The sequence below is a fragment of the Carlito syrichta genome, unplaced genomic scaffold (assembly GCF_000164805.1).
Source record: "Carlito syrichta isolate Samal-C Ts95f unplaced genomic scaffold, Tarsius_syrichta-2.0.1 Scaffold307967, whole genome shotgun sequence".
NCBI lineage: Eukaryota > Metazoa > Chordata > Mammalia > Primates > Tarsiidae > Carlito > Carlito syrichta.
The window spans coordinates 428045-436751 of record NW_007252063.1 but is presented as its reverse complement, the minus strand read 5'-3'; the positions used below and the strand labels follow the sequence as shown (position 1 = coordinate 436751).

General features: G+C 36.6%; 1 pseudogene; it reads right to left on the bottom strand.

The window, feature by feature from the left end:
- Nucleotides 1-2964: 2964 nt before the first annotated feature.
- Nucleotides 2965-3302, bottom strand: LOC110596245 (annotated as a pseudogene).
- Nucleotides 3303-8707: the final 5405 nt, after the last annotated feature.

Here is an 8707-nt window from a genome sequence, read left to right as displayed (position 1 = left end):
AGTTATTTATTGCTGTGTAATAAACCACCCTGAATCTCAGTGTCTTACAATCACCACTTGCTATCCCTCACAATGCTGGGGGTTGACTGCGCAGTTTTCTGCTCCAGTAGGTGTTGGTTGCAGTCACCCATGCAGCTACTACACTCAACTAGGGGTCTCAATTCTCTTCCATGTGGCTTCTTCCCTCCATGGTGAGTTGCCCTCCAGAGGCTTTCCATATAGCCTTTCTTTCTGACAGAACGGACTAGACTTTCACAAAGCATGTGTTTCAGCTCCAAGGAGGACTGCGAAGGACAAGCCCCTTTGCAAGTGCCTCTCCTGATATCATGCCTGCAAAAATACCATTGACCAAAATAAGTTGCATGAGCAATGTGGAAAGAGACAAAACAAGAGTGAGAATACCTGGAGGTGTGGTTTGACTACAGCACCAGATACAGCTGACTCAGCTACTACAATGTGTTCCCTCCTTGAGGAGATGGAAAGTGAATTCTGGAAGAAGTTAGACTATGAATTATTGTTGAAGAGACACCATAGAGAGATTTGACTCAGGCTTATTCCAGTAATGGCTAGTGGATCATCTAAGAATCCAAAAGGAAATGTACTATAGAAAATTCAATGTTGAGTTAAATGGCAAGATTCAAAAGTCAAGAATTCAGAGGCTTTTAAAAGATCTCTTTATAGTCTGATTATCCAATTAGCCTAGAGTCAGGACAAAGTGTGGCAAAATTGTGAATATACACAAACCTGAATTCTACTTTTTTCCTAATGTAGTATCCCATTCTTATAAGTCCACATATGCTTGCAGGTAGACAACAGGAGGGACAGCAGTAATTTTGTGTCTCCTGAAATCAGAAAATTATATCTCAATTGAATTTGAAGATTCAAAAACATGCATAAAAGACCTTGGTCTGAAAGAATCAAAAGACAAAAGACTTCTGCTAATACCAATGATTTATCGATAATGTACAGAAGTCTCATTATGAGTTAGTGACTAACTGTGGGACATAAGCAAGCTTGTGTCCCAATGGGCCTGTCAGGATGACTTAACTAAAAAACAAATATCTCACTTACAGAGAGTTCTATCGCTGTGGTCATCAATTCACCTAGCTTACTGTATACAGCACACTGCTCTCGCTGAGGGCCAAGCGGGGTCTTGACTGTCCAGCAAGATTGTAATGAAATAAAGAGTTTTGCCTCACTGCTTTTTAGGCTTCTTCTTCTTCCTCCTCTTCTTTTTTTTCAAGAACTCCATGGAGCATCTGTCTCCAGGACTATAAATCTGGTACTTTTTACCAGCTCTAAATTTTCTGTTTCTTAAGAGTAGTAGGGATCAACAGCTTACTCCCATCATTTAGGAGCTAACAATGTGGAAAATTGACTGAACTCAATATGATTGCCATTCAGGGGTTTTCTCTGTGAACCAAAGTTTTCTTTAAATCTTGTAATAAATTCCAAGAAAGAAGGCAGAGAAGAACAAAATTGTGTGGAGGAAGAAACTGTTTTTTGCTTTTTCTTAGCAGAGGATGGGAATGCGGTAGCATTCCCGTCTGCTGTGACTAGAAGCAGGACCCATCACTCAAGTCCTTACCGGAAGTTCTGTTTTACTAGTCGGTAAAAACTGAATTCATATTACTATAAATTGGAAAGAACTAATGCTTTAATATGTCAAATAGGGATTTCTAAGTTGCACCAACAAAATAATTGGGTGCATGTACAAATGAGAAATCACGTGTACAGAATTCAAATTTTGTGTATGCAAAACAGATAATTGTGCAATCAAGAGGTGCCTTTGATTAAAATAATTGTATATGTAAATTCTTCGTTTGCTGGAGCAGTCATAGTTTGGCACATGCATACGTAATTAGTGATTTCTAACTTAGGTAATGTCATAGCAGAAATAGTCTTACCCAGTAGATTTTCTGTTTTACTTATTAGTGAAATCTTATATTTCTAATTTTCTATTTTTAATATTCACATTATTGTCATTTAAAAAGAAATTTCTTCTTGTTTATCAATATAATTTGAAATCAGAGTAATTTTTAGCCTCTGATTTTGAAAACTGGCTACACAAATTATTCTTTGGAAAATACTGATGATATATTATATGTTGAAACACCTTCAACCTTGAGGTTTATTCCAAATGAGAAAGTAGAAAATTGGTAGCATATATGAAATATTCTTGATTATAAACGCTTCATCTATTTCCCATCTTCATTAACATTTTAACATTTCTGAAAGTTAAACAGATTTAAAAATAAGTTAGTGCAGTTAACGCAGTCTCTTATTTATTAACCTTAAGGCAACCTAATAAATGCCATCTTGCAATCAACACCATCTTGTTGTAACTCCAATATTATAAGTAGCAGCAAGCATAGACAACTACCAGCCTGTGTAGTGAATCTACTCTATTTTACAGTTGAGGAAACTGAGACACAGATTACGTGGCTCTTCCAAGGTTACAGGGCAACTACGTGGCAAAGAGAGGAAATTCAGAACTCGTTACAACTGGCACTGCTGGCCTCCTTCAAGGCAATGTTAACACTGTTTCTACTGTTCTGTTAGGTATCTGTGAATGTATAAAAAACTGGGAGGCTGAGGTGAGTGGATTGACTGAGCCCCCGGGTTTGAGACCCGCCTGGGCAGACGAGACCTCATCTCTACAATAAAATCAAAAAATAAGCCGGGCGTGGTAGCACAAGCCTGTAATTCTGGCTACTCGGAAGGCTGAGGTGGAAGGATCGCCGGAGCCCAGCAGGTCGAGGCTGCGGTGGCCGGGAGCGGCCCCTGCACTCCAGTCTGGGTGACAGAGTGAGACTCCAACTCAAAAAGAAAAACCTGCCATGAGACCCACTTGTGCAAGAATTCCCTTCTTTCTCTTCTCTCTCTCCCCTGTCCTGAGGCAATAATAGTGATTTTTATTTTTTGCAATTTTTATGGCCTTATTTAAACACAAATATGAACCATCTATTCATTTTCTTCACTGCACAGCCTGGCATTAGTATGGGTGACCCTGATGGCCAGCAGGGCTGCTCTTTCTACCATGGCTTTGCGGTTCTTGGAGGGAATGTTGGTAGCAATCTCAGCACAGCAAGAGTTGTTGCATTCAGCAGTGTCTCCAGCTCCTTGACATTGTGGACCAGGAACTTGCGGAAACCACTGGGCAGCATATGCCTTGTTTTCTTGTTGCTCCCGTCACCAGTGTTGGCATCAAGACCTGGCCCTGGGTCTGACCGGTGCTGGATGAACTGCCTGGACCTCTTTTGGACCATCGAGGGCTTCACCAAGGGTCTAAGGGCAACCATCATGCTGGGTAGGAGACGGCTGCCACCTCGGTAGGCAGTGCCGAGGAGGAGAGAGGAAGGTGGCGTGCCAGTGATATGTTTTAAAAAATAAAAGTTGTAAACCTTTCCTCCTTACTCTCTCCCACTCTCTTATGCATCTTTTATTGTTTCTATAAATATTTTGAGACACTAGAGAACTGCTTAGAAAGCCTGGAGAACCCCCAATACCTTCTACCATTGACTAGTAGAGTGGGCAAGAGTTTCATGGAGGTTAGGAATGTGTTTTACTATCTTTCTTCACAGTGATATGGAAAACACACATTTAAGTGTTTTTGAATTGCAATTATCATTATCTCTGCTCAAAATCACCCAATGGACCCTCAGTCTTCCACAGAATGAAAGCCAAAGTCCTCCTAACGGCCTTCCAAAGTGCTCATGACTTCGCCTCCTCTCCCACAGGGTCTCCCATCTCCTCCCCTCTCCTGCACCTGACCAAGCTAATAATCTGGCTCCCTGCTCTCCTGGGAATCCCTAAGCAATGTCAAGCCTGAGGACTTCTGCACCTGCTTTCTCTGCTGGGAGCGCTTCCCCACATAACAGCGTGTGGCTTCCCCTAGCAGCCTTCAGGTTTCTGCTCAGATATCATCTTGCCACGATGCTCTTCTGCCCCTGCCTCTTCTTATCGTGCTTAATGCTCTTAATCTACTTTCTAATGCCTCAAGAGCACTTACCCACCACACCTTTTATAGGTCTGTTTATTTGTCCAGATAGGAACTCCAAAAGCTAAAAGAAGGCAGTAACTTTGTCTAGAATATTCTCTGCTGTATCCCCAACCCCTTACATAGAGTAAATGCTCAGTAACTCTTTGTTGTACAAATGAATGAGCAATCAATGTACAAGAATGTATAGGAACTCCAAAAGCTATAAAAAGGCAGTAACTTTGTCTAGAATATTCTGTGCTGTATCCCCAACCCCTTAAATAGAGTAAATGCTCAGTAACTATTTGTTGTACAAATGAATGAGCAATAAAATAACAGAAACAGACAGGTAACTGAATATCCTTAGGTTCTATCAAAAGCACCCTTGCTTAGCTGTTGCTGAAATTGCTGCATTCTAGGTACAATGCAAAATAGTTTTTCTTTATAGCATAATACATACAAAGGTCTGTTCAAACAGTTGTTATATGCCATTTTACATGAGACAGGTAAAGGAGGGGGAGCTGAAATCTATTGCCATTACAGATGAATGATTAGAAAACATGATTGGATTTTATTATTTTTGAGAAAACAACAAAAGCAATAGCTAACCACTATTTTTCTTACCATGTAGTATACCTACTTTACATGGGGTTTATATACATTATCAAATTTAATCCTCGCAACAACTGTATAATGGAGGAACTATGGTTATATCCATTTCAAAAATGAGAAAGCAGAGGCACAGAAAGCTTCAATTACTTACCCAAAGTCAGAGAGATACCCATAGACTCTCATTACAGATCTCACATTAAATATCCATGTATATTTATATGTTTTTCACACTGTGACTCATTGTTCAACACCAACTCTCCCTAATGACTCTGATGAAGACTCCTACTTTGAAATATTTTTTCACGTAATTTTATACTCATTATCTCATAGTCTGTAATTTATTCTTCTTGAGTGTTTGAGAAATTATCTTGGAGAAATTAACTAATGCATTAGTATACACATGCTGCATACTTTCCTTGGACTAATACCAATAATTATTGGAATAAAAAATTTTCATTTTCCTTTGCTTTGGCAGTCTTAACCTGGTATGTTTAGAACTTTCCTGTTAAAATGTATTTTTTGAATCATACTTCTGCATAAACCTGTATATGAGAACAAGCCTGTGACTTAATGAAGACTTGGAATAAATTGCCATTGCCGTCTCTTTAGTACCAGATTGTTGCTTACAACTGAGGTAACCATACATCCTACTTTACTTGGACAGTCCTAGTTCATGTCTGCTCTTCTAGTCTAATTATTAATGTGCTATATATGTAGATATATCACTAATTATAGCACATACTTTCACTTTTAAAAGTGCCTCTGGAGTATCTACAATGGCCAAAAAATTTTATCTTCACTTATTTAAAGTAGATAAGTAATATTAATAGAAAGTCTGAAAAAGCAATGTACTGTAGAGGGGAAATTTTTCCAGCCAAGAATCCTATATCCATTGAGACTATCCTTCAAAATTAAAAAGTTGAAATAAAAACATTTTTTCTTTAAAAAAAAAATCTGTACCCTAGGTGTAAAGGAAGAAAATATTAAATGTCCTCAATAAATTTATTTTAATTTCAAAAAGGGTCACTTAATTGCCCTATAGAGAGAAAAATGATGCAGACTTACCAAAATGAGACTCATTAGGCCTAAACAATGCTTTCACTTGCTTGGCAGAAATTCCTTCAATAAATCTGAGAAAAAGAGTTTTCACTAGAAAGGATAAAACATTTATTTTATTTTTCTAGGTCTTTACTAGATTTCACTCAAACGTACACTGAAAGCATTAGAGAAGTCATAGCTGAAATACTGTGTTCTGTTTACCATTCCACCAAATTCATTCAAACGTAAGCCTGGTCATCCACTCACATACACATGTAATCATGATAAGAGTAACTAGAAGGTCTTGTAGGGTGAAATATGGGCTCACTGGGAGACCCTGAAGCATTATTTCACACACTTTCCTAAAAGTTTATATGAAAGGATTGGTTTCTGGAATTGCTGACCCAGGTTAGGCTTGAAGCAAAGGTGGAATCCACATGCATTTTGAGCTACTTGTGAGTGAGTGTCTAGTACTTTGTTTTCCCTCGTTTATCTCACTTTCCTCTTGTTTATCATACTCTCTGGGACTATGTCTGAAGGTTATTGGTCATAGGGAGAAAAAAATCCATATCTTGGAGGAAAATTTTCAGAGAATAAATGTTTGAAACCTCTAGGTGTCTTCACAGTACTTGCAAGTCCAAATGAAAATAGGTGAAAATGCTAAATAATTTTAAGGGCTTTCAAACTAGAAGATGCTTGTCAAATGAAGGCAGAACATATGGGTTCATTATTTTTTTCTGTTACTATTATGAGTACATCATGAGATTATGCTGGAAGACCTGTGTTTGTTCAACCTATGAAATAGCTTGATTCAGGAAATGAAATTCCTATCACCCAGACAGCACCTGAAAGAAAAAGGCAAATACTTCAAAAGTGAAGCACTTTGTCTAGAAAAATGATATTTTGAATACATGTACATTAGTTCCATTGTAAGGATGTTATGAACAACTTTTAAAAGTATTTGTGAGTTGCAGAATGCACAATTGTTTCAGAGGGACTTTCCTTTTTAATGTTCCATCTAATGCAGGAATTTTTTCTCAGTAGTCATCAAATAGAAATACCACTAAAAATATGAAGAAAAGTTAGTCATGCATTAAAAAGTAATGAATAAATTTTTTTGTAATAGAAAGCCCTAATAATAGTATTTAGTGATCAAGGAGCTTATTTTAATCATATTTAATATTATATTTAATAATACAATATTGGTGAACAACCGACATCCACAAGTTACAAGAAATAGTAACAATCAGAGTAAAAAAGCGATCAGTTTTAAAATATCAAGGAATCTACTTATTTATTTTCTTGGAGTTAGCTTAATTAAGAAAAGTTGTCATAAGTGCCAAGACCACGGAAGGAACATATTTTACAAGAAAAATGAAAATGTTGTGAATGCTTAAAGCAAGAATTCAAAGACGTGGCATCAAAACACCACGTGATGAAAACTGGATTCATACACAGACGATGTTTCTCCTTGGAATAATCTCGTTGGGTGGGGTTGTTGACCAATAGAAGTGCCTGTTTTTTTGTTTAAGTACTACCATCAACATAAAACCTTTTATACCCAACACAAACTGGACACAGTTTTACAATAGGCAGCACAATAAATGGAATATCCAGATAAACCCGTGTTTAATTGTCATCTTCTATAACACTAGATTAATGACCTTGGACATGTAATACATTGAAATATATGTTTATTTCTGTAAGACATAAATTATGTGTTTCACAACTGATGTATGTGAAAAACTTGTAATGTCCTTCATCGTTTGAATTCAGTGTAATTAACAGTAACATGTGGGTTGCCAAATATGTTCAGTATTTTAAGTTAATACTTATTAAACTCTCTGTGTGTGAGCAGGGTCTTGCAGGTAATTCTGGTCAATTCAATATTAAGCAGAATAAGATATCACTTCTGGAATAAACAATTAATTGCTGTTGCAGAAACACACAGAGTTCTCGATTATTTATAGAACAAGGACTGTCAAGATTCTGGGTAGTGACGACTCTATCAGTCTTGGTCCTTGAGTGATTACAGGGAGCTGAACACCCTTGCTGAGTGACTCTGGCATTGTAGCTAAGGGAGAAATGAATGTTTATTTGATATTTGGGTCGGATTACTATTGCAGCATAACTTAGCCTATACTGACCAATAAATATACCTAAATTACCTCTTAAAGTCACATGATAACTTCTTCATAAAAATAAATGCAGGCATACATTTGAAAAGTGCCTGTGTCTGAATTTGCAATTTTTCCTTGGCCAAATCATTGGGTTTAACCATCTATTACTTAAAGCTTTAAGAAATTCCCAAACATGGCAGTGCCTTATCCAAATAGTGGATGATAAAAAGCAAGTTAGGAAAGTTCTCTGGTTTTCTTAATTGGTGAGTTGAGTTAGTCATTTAAAAAATATAATTTTATTTAAGCTATTTTAAGGATATAATATGGTGAAATTGTATCTCTAGGATATAATTTCTGGTACTTGTTCATTATTTTATACTCAAATAAAATATTTAATATTTATCAAATGCTTAATGTGTTTAAACATTTTTGGTTCATTTGATAATTTTTTAAAAATAGAGCATTTTCTTTGCCTTCAAGGAGTGTATAGTCTAGTTGGAGAATCACTCCAGAAGCATGAAAGCTATATAAAAATCTGAAAAATGTCAAACACAAAAGAAAAATAGTAATACTGCATAAAGACTGTTTTGATCTAAAAATGCAATTCCCAGATTCAGGAAATATAGAAACATACTCTGAAGATGACTTGCCAGGGCAATTTAACAACTGGCAGGGCAATTTAACAACATACTCAAATATTAGAAGGATTTCTGTGCACAATGACTTCTAAGCATATTTCTATTTCTATTTCAAGTGAAGAGGTATAGTGTTCTTTAAGAAAAGCAGCTTTATTGAGGCATGATTGATATATTAAAAACTGTGCATATTTAATGTATACATATGACATACTCATGAAACCATCACCACAGTCAAGGTAACAGACATACCCATTATCTCTAGAAGTTTTCTTGTGCCTCTTTGTTTTTTTGTTGTCGTTTTGTTGTTGTTGACAGAACAT